At 49.2% G+C, this 13,188-nt stretch overlaps 1 long non-coding RNA gene across 1 annotated transcript; it reads left to right on the forward strand.

Moving 5' to 3' along the window:
- The first annotated feature begins 9,035 nt into the window (after nt 1–9,035).
- LOC107184019 lies at nt 9,036–13,125 on the forward strand. The gene is made up of 4 exons (XR_001514833.1): nt 9,036–9,242; nt 11,434–11,627; nt 12,198–12,303; nt 12,941–13,125. It is a non-coding gene; the product is annotated as an uncharacterized LOC107184019 (long non-coding RNA).
- The last annotated feature ends 63 nt before the right edge of the window (nt 13,126–13,188 follow it).

The raw sequence follows: 13,188 nt of genomic DNA on the forward strand, positions 1-13,188 counted from the left end.
TTTAGTCCTCACATGGGGCTGCATGTCCTGCATGCACCACAAGAGGGCGCAGAGAGGCAGCTTTGATCAGGAATTTAGTCGCTGGTACCCACACTCTACTGAGCATTTGTCTCAGGAATCCTTAGAACCTGATTTATTCTCACATCTTTGCCTAGGTCTCCATCTTTCCATTAGTAGGAAAATATATATGTCCATTTTGGCAGAAATATTGTAATATGTGTTGGAGTTGTAAGCCAGCTAGGTGTCTGTAGCAAAGCAAGAGTGTTTTGTGAGGACACTGAAGACACCTCTGCCATGTGACACCTTTACACACAGCCAGGACTCCCTTTCACTGTAGAGAGGCTCTGCAGGGAGCTTTGGGTTTGTGCTTCTGGAGTGGCATGGCCGCAGACAGATCCAGGGCACTGTCACCATGCTGCCCAGGCCTGCACATTCCTTCATGTGGAGCTGATCCCAATGGGACAGGAATGTGGGGTGTCTGCATTCTTGATCTCTGTATTGACAGTCTGGCCTCCCCCCCATCCACAGCCTCTTCTATTTGAGGACCCCCTACCTGAGGGGCACAGCCCCACCCCCACTCTAGGGGCAAAGACACTAGCTGTTATGGTGGGACAGGATCTCCAGGGCTTGGACAGCGTGTATGTTCATCCCAGTTCTGCCAAGTGTGCCTACAGGGTATTCCAGTGTAGACAGAGGAGCACAAGCCAGTCTGCTGGGCCAGTTTTGCACCCACAGCTGGTTCACGGTGAGGGATAAGCAGGTGAGAAGTCTGGTTGCTGATCCACTTCTCCTGGAAGCAGGGAGAAACTTTATCAGGCCTTACCAAAAAGACAAAGAAAAGCGGTGTGTGTGTGTGTGTGTGTGTGTGTATTTTTCCTCGGCTAAGCTCTTTCTATCCAGCGTGCAGTTTTTGACCATGCATATGCCTGAGTAGTTTTCGCCTAGTAGAGTTAAAGGTATGTTTTAAGAATACCAAGTTATAGTTAAGCAATTTACTTAAAGCCTTTCGTTTTGAGTTTTGTGTGTGTAATAAACTCAGTTGGTCAAATGAAAAATTCTTAAGTAGTGCCTCCTTTTGTACATTAAATTACATAGGAGCACTTTATATTTTGGGACAACACAGAAATTTGAAACAAACATCAAAGAACTAAAACAAACCTGTCCTCCACCCCCCAAATCCTCAAGTTCCTTGGCGTTTCTGCCAGACCCATTTTTCATAATCCGCCAATCTGTTACATGTTTCTGCTAGTGAGGGCTGACCATAAATAGTCTTGGAGGCAGTGAAAGTGGTGAAAATATGGGAAAAGTATGGGGAAAAAATAGTTTTGGTGTAAGATACTAAAAAATAGAGTGTTTTTCTTTTTCTAAATTTTATAAAAGCTGTAATAAAACATGTTTGTAGCTGACAATCAGCTTTAGTCAGATAATCATGAAAGGTCTGTTAAAATCCACCCAGCAGGAAAAAATGAAAAATGTCTCCAATTTTTCTTGTTCTAACTTTTGCTTCTTTTCTTGAATTTACCTGGGTGATGTCTGATAGTATTGAGGTTTACCTTGTAAAAAGCTTAAAGAGTGGGTTTCTCATCCTAGCCTGTTTGGCTCAATGGAAAGATCGGCCTGTGGACTAAAGGGTCCCTGGGTTCAATTCTGGTCAAGGGCACATGCCAAGGCTGCGGCTCAATCCCCAGTGGGGGTTGTGCAGGAGGCAGCTGATCAATGATTCTCTCATCATTGATGTTTCTATCTCTCCCTCTCCTTCCCTCTCTGAAATCAATTAAAAAATATTTTTTAAAAAAGAGTGGGATTCTTACAGAGAGAATAAGGCAGAAGTAAGAGCGCTGTCCAAAGGGATTAAAAATAGAAATTAGAATCTTTGTCTCCTTTTTAAAAAAATTGATAAATCTTTATTGTTCAGATTATTACAGATGTTCCTCTTTTTTCCCCTCATAGCTCCCCTCCACCTGGTTCCCACCCCACCCCATGCCCTTACCCCCTGCCACTGTCCTCATCCATAGGTGTAAGATTTTTGTTTAATCTCTTCCTGCACCCCCTACACTCCCTTCCCCCCAAGAATTGTCTGATCACTCCCTTTCTATGCCCCTGCTTCTATTATATTCACCAGCTTATTCTGACTTAATTTTTAGGTTTACTTGTTGATAGATATTTATTTGTTGTCACTTTATTGTTCATAGGTTTTATCTTTACCTTTTTCTTCTTCTTCCTCTTCTTAAAGAATATCCTTCAGCATTTCATATAATCCTGGTTTGGTGGTGATGAACTCCTTTAGCTTTTTCTTGTCCGTGAAGCTCTTTATCTGGCCTTCAATTCTACATGGTAGCTTTGCTGGGTAGAGTAATCTTGGTTGTAGGTTCTTGGCATTCATCACTTTGAATATTTCTTGCCACTCCCTTCAGGCCTGCATAGTTTCTGTTGAGAAATCAGCTGACAGTCGTATGGGTATTCCCTTGTAGGTAACTAACTGTTTTTCTCTTGCTGCTTTTAAGATTCTCTGTCTTTAGACCTTGGCATTTTAATTATGATGTGTCTTGGTGTGGTCCTCTTTGGATTCCTCTTGTTTGGGGTTCTCTCCGCTTCCTGGACTTGTAAGTCTATTTCTTTCACCAGGTAGGGAAGTTTTCTGTCATGATTTCTTTTAACAGGCTTTCAGTATCTTGCTCTCTCTCTTCTTCTGGCACCCCATAATTCGGATGTTGGTACGCTTGAAGTTGTCCCAGAGGCTCCTTACACTATCTTCATATTTTTGGATTCTTTTTTCGTTTTGCTTTTCCGGATGGGTGTTTTTTGCTTCTTTATATTTCAAATCTTTGACTTGACTCTTGGGATCCTCTCATCTGCTATTGTATCTCTGTGTATTATTCTTTATTTCAGTCAGTGTATGTTTAATTTCTGACTGGTCCTTTTCCATTTTTTTGGCATTCCCATTAAGATCCTTGAAGGTCTCACTAAGTTCTTCGGAGGTTTGTAGAAGATTCTTGAGTAATTTTATCACTGTGGTTCTGAACTCTATGTCCTCCATTAGTTTGCTTTCCTCCATTTCTTTCAGTTATGACATGTTTCTTTGTCTTCACATTTTTGGCTGACTGTGAGGACCCACTGTGTCTATAAGAAGAACTGCTATGCTGGAGACACCCTTATGGGGCAGGACTTGCTTCAGTGGGGCTTTGGTGCTCATTGAGTCTGCCTCTTGAGTGTGTCCCTTCTGGTGTGATGATGAGTGAGGCTTAGAGAAGGTGGGTCCCAGTGGAATGCTTATGAGACAAGAGAGAGAATGAGATAGGCAGGGTGGGCTGTGTGTGTGAACTTCAACTCACTATTGAAGTTCTAAGTTTATTGAACATCCTAATAACCACTGTTTTGAACTCTGCCTCCAGTAGATTGCTTGTCTTCATTTTGTTTAGTTTTTTTTTTTTTCTGGAGTTTTTTTCTGTTCTTTCATTTGGGACATGTTTCTTTCTCTCCTCATTTTGACAGTTTCCTTGTGTTTGTTTCTACATATTAGGTAAAGCTCTACATCTCCCAGGCTTGGTAGAATGGCCTAATGTAGTAGGTGTTCTGTAGGGTCCAGTGCCACAGCCTCCCAGATCACCAAAGCTGGGCACTCAAGGTACGCTGTCCCTTGTACGCTGTGTACACCCTCCTGTTGTAGCTGTGCCTTGATTACTGTTGGCAGGTCAATGGGAGGGACTGGCTGCAATCCACTGGCTACCATGGAGGATCAGCTGTGCAGGGGTCACCCCACAGAGCAGGACCAGCCTCAGCTGGGCCCTGGTGCCCACTGAGTCCGCCCCTTGAGTGTGTCACTTGTGGAGGTGATTGGGTGGTGGTGCTTCATTAGATGTGGTCTGAAGCTGTCCATGGTGTGTGCTAGATCTGGGGCCTCCCAGGAGGTGCAGACCAAGTCAGCCATCACCTGTGTTCATTCTGGAGCCACCAGCATGAGCTACAAAATGATCTAGAGATGGCTGCTACTTGTGCTGGGCTTGAAAGTACCCAGCAAAGCCAAGCTGTGAATCAAGGCTGACTGCCGCTAGTGCCAGGTCTGGGTCCACTCAGTGAGAGGTGCAGGGCACACCGAGGCCAGCTGCTGCTTGTTTGAGAAATGTTAGGAAAACCTGAAGCATGAGCCCAGACAGGCCATTCATATGGAAAAGCCACCTGAAGCGGCTTAGGTGGGCCTGCAAGTTGGGTGGGGTGGGGCCTCACAATCACCAGAGAGGGGCAACCAGAGTGAGCCAGGTTGATGGAGTCTCAGATATGGCTCCGCCTGCCAGCTCAGAAAAGGAACAATGGTCTCTACCAGCACTTCTGTCTTGGAAAAAAACTGTCCCTCTGCCTCTCACCCCAAAACCAGACAATTTCGTTTCTACCCTTTGTGTCCCTGGATTCTTTTAAACTGCTGTCCCAGCACTGGAGCTTAGAGCGGGTGAGTCTGAGTAAGTCCATGTGCAGGCTCTTTAAAAGGAACTGCCTGGGACTCCAGCAGCCCCTGTCTCACTCAGCTTCTATCTCCACCGGTTTTTATAGGCAGGAGTTGTGGGGACTTCTCTTCCTGGCACTGAAACCCTGAGCCAGGGGGCTGATGTGGGGCTTGGGCTCCCTCACTCCTCAAGGGGGCGCTCTACAGCCGAGATATCCCTCCTGATTGTTACCCACCACAGGTGGCTGTGGGACCAGCCTGTCCTGCCCACCCTACCAGTCTCAATGTGGCTGCTTTAATCCCTTAGTTGTAGGACTCCCATAAAGTTCGGGTTCAGGTGGTTTTGAACGATGGTTGTTCTGTAGTTTAGTTGTAATTTTGAGTCGGTTGTGGAAGGAGACAAGTACTATGTTTACCTCTGCTGCCATCTTGACCAGAAATCTAGAAAATTATTGTGATCTACTTTTTAAAAGTGCTGAATAGAACACAATTATTTTTTATATTAACAATAATGAGGTTTTTCAATCATACTTCTTCTAATAATTTCCAGATGATCCTAGGAGCAGAGGCAGTGAGTTAGCAGCCAGAGTTGGTTCTGAACAGGTTGACTCTTTCTAAGCCCGTGAGTAGGGAGCACGCTGGCAGCTGGACAAGCTGAGCCAGGGCCTTGGTGTGAACGGGTCCCTCCTCACGGCAAATGAACACACAGGAATAACGGCTGCTTCGCACATAATAGCCAGAATGAGACGTGAAGATCAATGTGACTGAGTGGTCCCTTGTTTAGAACCCTCCTGTGGCTTCCCATTTCTTCCCATTGCAAGGCCTCCCACTCCCGTTGACTCATTTCCATCAGACAGCAGTGGCCTCGTGTGGGGCCACAGCGACCCAACCAGCACAGCAAAGAGTCCCCACCCTCTCTGCAGGTTACAAAACAAAACGCAACATCGAGTCCAGGGCCCAAGGCCAGAAGTACAGGGAGGCGTGTCCCCAAGCCAAGACCCGGGGAGGTCAGTTGGACAGGGTGTGCAGGGATATGCTGGGAACCCCGCCCGTCATCATCTGATTTGATGGCGGCTCTCCCTGTCTCTCCAGGTTACCTGGGAAACAGGTGGGGGAGACATGGGCAGTTCTGGGGTTTGGGGCTGCTCCTGGGAGATCTAGCCCAGTCCCTGCCCTGCTACTCCCAGGCTTTCTCAAAGCTCTTGTCCTCTAAACCTTTGTTTCTTTACCCACAAGAACTTCTGTCCCACTCACTGGGCTTTGTGAGGGGGAAAGGGAGCAAAGAGATTGCCCACAGAAATCACTTTAAAAATTCTAGTGAACCCCCTTCACCCAAAGTCCTATGTGGTTGGAGTTCTCGCCCAGACGCTGCCTGGGGAGCCTGGAGGAAGCCATAGAGAGGCTCAGGGACACCCCACCTGGCCCCTCCTCACCTTCTGCGGGAACAAGCGTCTCTCCACAGAGCCTTACCAACCCCCCTGTAAACAGGGCCCTCCCGCCCTCTGTCTTCATTATCAGCCTCTGCAGGGCCTCTGCACAGGACTGAGACATTTATGATGATTCATTGTGATGGGTTTTATGTTTATTCTCAGTCTTTACAGAAAGAGAGAAAGGGAGAGAGAGAGAAAGAGAGAGGAAACATAGATGTGAGAGAGACACATTCATTGGTTGCTTTCCCCATGTGGGATCAAACCTGCAACCCAGGCACGTGCCCTTGACTGGGAAGCAAACCCACGACCCTTTGATGCATGGCCAACCCTCTAACCATTTAGCCACACAGGCCAGGGTGGAGTAGCAGTGGTTTTAGTTTTCTATATAGTGCTGCTTATTCAGTAGCATTTAAAATTAAAGTGTAGGAAATGCTCAACTTCAGAAATTATTGGGGACATGCAAATCAGAACCACAAAAATATCACCCTACTGTTAGAAGGGCTGTTATCAGAAAGACAAGAGGTAACACGTGCTGGTGAGAACATGGAGGAAAGGAAACCCTTGGGCACTGTTGGTAGGATTGTAAGTTGGTGCAGCCACCATGGAAAACAGTATGGAAATTCCTAAACAACTTAAAAATAGAACTGGCATATGAGCCAGCAATTTCTCTTCTGGGTATGTGGAGAAATCAAAAACTCTAATTCAAAAAGATACATATCCTTATGTTTATTGCAACATTATTTACAATAGCACAGATATGTAAACAACCTAAGTGTCCATTGATAGACAATTGAATAGAGAAGATGTGGTGCATATACACAGGAGAGTATTATTCAGTCATAAAAAATGAAATCTTGACATTTGCAACAACATAGATGGTCTTCGAGGACACAATGATAAGTGAACTAAGTTGGACAGAGAGAGACAAATGCCACATGATCTTGCTAATCCTATATAATAAATGCCTAATAAGCAAATTGATCCAATGGCGGAATGACCAGTGGAACAATGGGTCGCTATGACACACACTGACCACCAGGGGGTAGATGCTTAATGCAGGAGCTGCCCCCAGCCCGCAAGCCCCAGGCTGCCAAGGCAGGCGCCAGTGGGGCCCTGCCTCCTCACCCACCCCTCACCCACCAGTCGCCCCACAGAGGGAGGCTACCAGCAGCAGCAGCAGTGGGGGGCGGGACTGGCTGGTAAATGTATCGGTGCCATCTCCCATCACCCCACCTGTCCCCTGCTGGAGGCAGCAATGACAGCAGGGGTAAGGGCTGGTGAGCGGGCGATGCCAGGCTGGCCAAGGTGGGTGACAGTGGGGACCCCCCCATTGCCCTGCCGACCACCCCACAGATTGGCCCTGATCACCAGCCAGGCCTAGGGACCCAAATCATGCATGAATTTCAGGCATCAAGCCTCTAGTCCACACTAATAAAAGAGAAACATGCAAATTGGTGTCACTCCACTATGACCACCAGCCAATCAGGATGAGTATGCAAATTAGCCCAACAAAGATGGTGGTTAATTTGCATATGCAGGTGTGGAGGGAAGACTGAGGTTCTGGCCCCAGCAAAGACTGAAGACGACTGAAGACTGAGGACGACTGAAGACTGAAGAGACTTGGCTTCTCCGCTGCAGCCGGAGCAAAGGCCTGGGTCCTGGGTGCCGGAGGAAATCCGGAGCCGGCAGCCAGGGGAAGGAAGGCCTATTGCATGAATCTCTTCATGCAAAGGGCCTCTAGTATGTGGAATAAAAACAAAACAACCTCATAGATTCAGAGAACAGATTAGTGGTTGCCATGGACGGAGGGTGGTAAAAATGGTTGAAGAGAGTGAAATGTAAAAAGGGGAAAAAGTATGGTGCATTGCTGAGCAATATTAGAAAAGCTTACTAATGGCTAGTGATTTGTGACCAAAAAAACAAAGACAAAAGAAGCACACAACTCAGTCAAAGTAAAACAAACTCAAATCGGGTGTCAATTATATACATTCTGAAACTAAACAGTGGCAACAGAGCCAGCCGCAGGCTCTGAAGGGCCTCTGCAGGCCATGTCCAATTTCACCCAGCGGTTCCTGTCCTGGAGTCCAGGGCACTCAGCCTTGGGAAGCGGGGTTCTAATTAGGGGGCCTGGCAGAGAAATGATTTTTTAAAATCCTGACCCGAGGATATTTTTTTCATTGATTTCTAGAGAGAGTGGATGGGCCATAGAATGGGTTGTGGTGTGGGGGGGCGGGGGGTGGTGGAGAGATACAAAAACCTGAGAGAGACATATCAGATGGTTGCCTCCCAAATGCACCCTTACCCAGGCTGGGGAACCAGCAACCGAGGTAGTGCTCTTGAACAGGAATCACACCCATGACACCTTGGTCTGCAGACTGATGCTGTAACTACTAAGCAACCGGCCTGAGTGAGCAGTGATTTTTTAAAGGGAACACCAGAATTTGGGATTAATTTAACATCATGTGAAGTATTGAGCCAGTGGGTGTGGGTGTGCAATAGTAGTTATACCTTCCAGTATTCCTACCAGGTCAGGGTGCTGGTGAACCGGGCCGATGACACTGTCCAGTGTCTGTCTGAGGTGAGAGCTGGCCCAGGGTGGTCTCCACACCCAGGACCCCAAGATGACCAGGGAGGGCCGAGAATCCAGACTTCAATCTGCAAACTCCCCCAGGGCCCTAACAGGGCTTTCCCACTAGCACAGTGGTTCTCAACCTTCTGGCCCTTTAAATACAGTTACTCATGTTGTGACCCAACCATAAAATTATTTTCCTTGCGACTTCAGAACTTTAATGTTGCTACTGTTATGAATCGTAATGTAAATATCTGATATGCAGGATGGTCTTAGGCGACCCCTGTGAAAGGGTAGTTCAACCGCCAAAGGGGTCACGACCCACAGGTTGAGAACCGCTGCACTAGCGTGTCCACAGTCCCATGACAAAGCAATCTAGATCTCCACTCCCCCCACCAACAACACGAGAGAATAGAAAGACACTCCTCATATATTTGTGGGAATTTTAAAGGAAAAAATATGTTTAACTCACAGTAGGCCAGGAGCACATTTGGATTTTGCTATTTTATTATTGTAACTCCCTGCCCCAAGGAACCTGTTGAGCAGTCAGCTCCACTGTCCTTGTAGACCTTCTCTAAGCCTCACTCCCTAACAGACTGTCTCAGTTTGCCAGGCCTGCCATGGGGTAGAGCCCCAGATTGGGGTGGAAGGTTCCTGAAGCCTCCTGGCCCGGTACCGGGCTCTGTCTTTGTAGATCTCCAACAGGGACATCACTGAAGGGCTGGTCAACGGGTTCAACTACTCGACCTCCCTCAACCCGGGGAAGGTGCATCAGGCCACAGACACCATCCAGGGCCGGACTCAGGTGAGAACTGGCCTTGAGGGTCTCTACATCCACAATAACTGATGACCTGGCAGTGCCCAGAACCCAGACTCAATTCTGGGGACTCCCCTGAGGCCCTCCAACGGCTCTCCCTACAGCAGTGATGGTGAACCTTTTGAGCTCGGCATGTCATCATTTTGAAAAACCCTAACTTAACTCTGGTGCCGTGTCACATATAGAAATTGTTTGATATTTGCAGCCATAGTAAAACAAAGACTTATATTTTTGATATTTATTTTATATATTTAAATGCCACTTAACAAAGAAAAATCAACCAAAAAAATGAGTTTGCGTGTCACCTCTGACATGCGTGTCATAGGTTCGCCATCACTGCCCTAGAGTGTGCCTCAGCCCCATGACAGAGGAATCCGGGCCTCCCCTCCTCCCTCCAGTTACATGGGAGAGTAGAAAGACACTCCTCATGTATTTTTAAAAATATCAGAGTGAAATAATATTGTTTCACTTCACAGTAGACCAGAAGCACGTTTGCCTATCTGTGTTGTTTAAACTACACTTGCCAGAATCCTGTAGAGCACTCAGCTCCACTGTCCTTGCAGACCTGGTCCAATAACGGGGGTCCTTCGCCCAGCGATGCGGCCTTTCAGTGCTGACGGACATGGGCCTAATGCAGTTCAGCTGCCATGTCAGCAGTGCTGCCCGGAACACTGATGTGTGTCGGAATGGACTGTGTTAGGTTGCTTGCTTGCGCTGCCATAACATAGGACCACACTGGGTGGTGTTAACAGTAGACATTCATTTTCTCACAATTCCGGAGGCTAGAAGTGAGAGATGGTGCCGTCAGCGGGGCTGGTTTCTCCTGAGGGGGTCGCTCCTCAGCTTGTAGATGGCTGTCTTCTCTCTGTGTGTCACATGGACTCCCCTCTGCACTGCCACGTGTCCTCCCCTCTTCTTCTGAGGACACTGGTCAGATTAGATCAAGACCCACACCACTGAATTCACGGCACCTGAATGACTTGCTGGAAGACTAAAACTCAAATGCAGACACATAGTGAAGTTCTAGGGGTCCCAAAGTCATGGAATTGGGGGGACACATTCAGATCACAACATGTACCACACCCTCTGAGGTGAGCATGACCTGTCAGTGGGAAGGTGGGTGGAGCTGGCGCATCTACAGCCCACTGAGGCACAGTGGGAAGGTGAGTTGACTGCAGTCGGGGAAGATGATTGGGGGAGTGGGGCAGGGGTGTTTCAGGGGCCAGAATTCCCTCTGGAGATGGACGCCCTCTGTTGGTGGAAGGACGTGCACATGTAAAATTTGAATGGCTGCAGGCAGATTCCAAACCCAAAGGGCTGTAGCAGGGACGTTGCCAATAGCAGTTTCTGATGAATGTTGCTCCCAGCCTGGCCCAAGGTTTTCTCACTCATTGAAATTTTCACCTGTCTGATGTCAGGCTGTCCAAGGTAAGCACAGTGTTGCTTCATTGGCAATTGCCTCACAGGGACACTGAGTCACCTGGCACTTTACATTCACCGCATGGATTTGCTCCCTCTTGAGTCCTCTGGTCAGATTCCTGCCTGATAATGACATTTCTCCAGTCTGGAGTCTGCAGGCATTTGCCGCTTTGCAGAATCTGGGATCCTCACAACGAGGGTCTTAAAATGCCCTTTAATATAAAAGGATGAAACAAAAGGGTCTTTTTTGAAGTCAGTAGTTTTCATAGGCCATGTCTACCGTGTGCACTATGCCCACACAGGGATGGGCAAGGTTCCCAGCCCCTTTCCATTCATGTTGGGAGCAGATCAGTCTCAGGTAGCTGAGAAGGAATGTCATGCAGGACATTTCCCAGTTCTGACCTGCATGCCCTTGAGCAGACATGCGACATCCGTAAGCCTCTGTGTTCTCATCTCTATAATGTGGATGTTTCCTGAGGCCTCATGGGGTCAATGCTCATCATATGAACTGTTAATACAGGAGGTTTGTTGTTCCTCAGCCAAAACACACAAGCAAACAAGAAACATGCCCCGAAGGTCACAATTGTAGGAACATCCCCCACCCACTGAACTGAAGTGGAACTTTGAAAACCTAGAACCTCATTCAGCCTGGGCCCTCCTGTCCCTGAGGGCCTGGGACTCCTGTGTGAGCTCCAGACCTCCATCCTCCTGGGATTCACGGTGATGCCGCTGACTGGATGTCCCTCCTTGTCCCACCCAGTATGCAGCTGAGTTCACTCTGAGACTATGTGAAGCCCGCAGGATGCGAGACCTCCAGAAAGGCATGTTGGAGAAGGTGGCAGAGTCCCTGGTACCAGCTTTCCCGGCTGGCAACATCCCCCACATCTGCACCCTGATGCCCACCCGCCCGGCCTTCTCCAGAGCCCAGTGGTTCCTGGACGAGCTGTTAACAAGGTGAGCATGGGTCCCCTGTTCAACACAGTGGGGAGTCTGCCCACTGCTAGCTGTGGGTCTTCACAATGTCATCACATCAGTCTGAGGCTCAGAATGCTCCTCTGAAAAGTGGGTGGTACAGGATTAGCTTCATAGGGCTGTGGTAGGCACTGCTGTGGGGACCGGCCATGGCAGGGCCTACCTGCCGCCGGCTCTGAAGAAAGGGCTGCTGGACCGTCTGTGGTTGATCCTGTCAATTATGTCTCTCTGTCCCATGGAAAGTCCCCTGACTCTCCCATCAGCGGCCTGTGGCATCTGAGTGTGGAAAAGCACATGGGAAACAACCTGTCAAGCAGTGAGAGATGTCACCTCGCTGACCGTGTCCTGGTCCTTGGTGGAGCCACATGGGGGATGGCAGGGGAGAGCAGGGCCCCAGGCCCACTCAGATGCACTTGACAATGCGCATTCAGCTCCTACCACAGGCAGCCACTTGTGGAGACACTTAGCCTGGTTCAAAGAATGAAGCAGACACAATTTCTGGCCTCAGTTCTAGTCAGTGAGTCAGACAGTCACACTGTCCATCATTCGCAGGTCCTGTCCCCATCCATCAGAGCTGATGCCATCAAGGTGTTTCCACATCTGGAGGGATAACCCCTCATAATGACCGGGGAGACACACCGCAGGAGCAATTAGCAAAGTGAGTGGTCTGTGGGTGCAGAAGGAGGGTCTCCTGTGTTAGCAGAGTGGGGGCTCAGGTAGGGCAGGGCCTGGCAGCACCCTGATCTTACGCATCTTCTGATTCCCAAGGGAGAGCTGAGCTCCGGTGGCTCCTCTGCAAGGAGACATGAGTCAAACAGGACAGTGGGTGGGGTCCCTGGCCTTGGGGACCCAGAGGGGAGGCTGGGCTGAGTTGTGCCTCAGAGTCTCATCCCCCTCACAGACCCACCCTGCTCCTGCCCCTCTCCATATCCATCTCCCCTGACCACCGTGGCCAGACTCAGAACAGGATTGTGGTGAGCAGGCTGCTCACAAGTCTGTCTCAGTTCTCAGCCCAGATGCCCAGGGGCCTGCAAGGCTGGGGTGGGCAGCGCACTGGACCTTCAGGAGAGCTGCCAGTGGGAAGAAGAGTCTCACACAGACTCCGTGTTGAACCTGCTGAATCCCTTGCCTGCCACAACCGGGACAGCCACACAGGGGCCGGGGGTGGCATGGGGCTGTGCCCTGGAAGGGGAGGGGCCTGCACAGAGGTTCAGTCCCAAACGAAGTGCCATGGGAGGGCAGAGTGGAAGGAAAGACCAGGACTCTGACTCTGCTGCCCACCTGCCTCTCCCCAGGGCCACCGCTTCTGTGATGGGAACCTGGCCGGACCGGGTACAATATTTGGGCCAGACACTCCTTTCTCCATGGTTCCTCCTGAAGGAGGCCTTGGTGCTGCACAGCCGCCCTGCCCCATACCCGGTGGGCCTTGTGAGAAGTCTTTGGGTGGAGCTGGCGCATCTAGAGCCCACTGAGGCACAGTGGGAAGGTGAGGGGACTGCAGTCGGGGAAGATGATTGGGGGAGTGGGGCAGGGGGCATGGGTG

This window comes from Myotis davidii, unplaced genomic scaffold (genome assembly GCF_000327345.1).
Source record: "Myotis davidii unplaced genomic scaffold, ASM32734v1 scaffold744, whole genome shotgun sequence".
NCBI lineage: Eukaryota > Metazoa > Chordata > Mammalia > Chiroptera > Vespertilionidae > Myotis > Myotis davidii.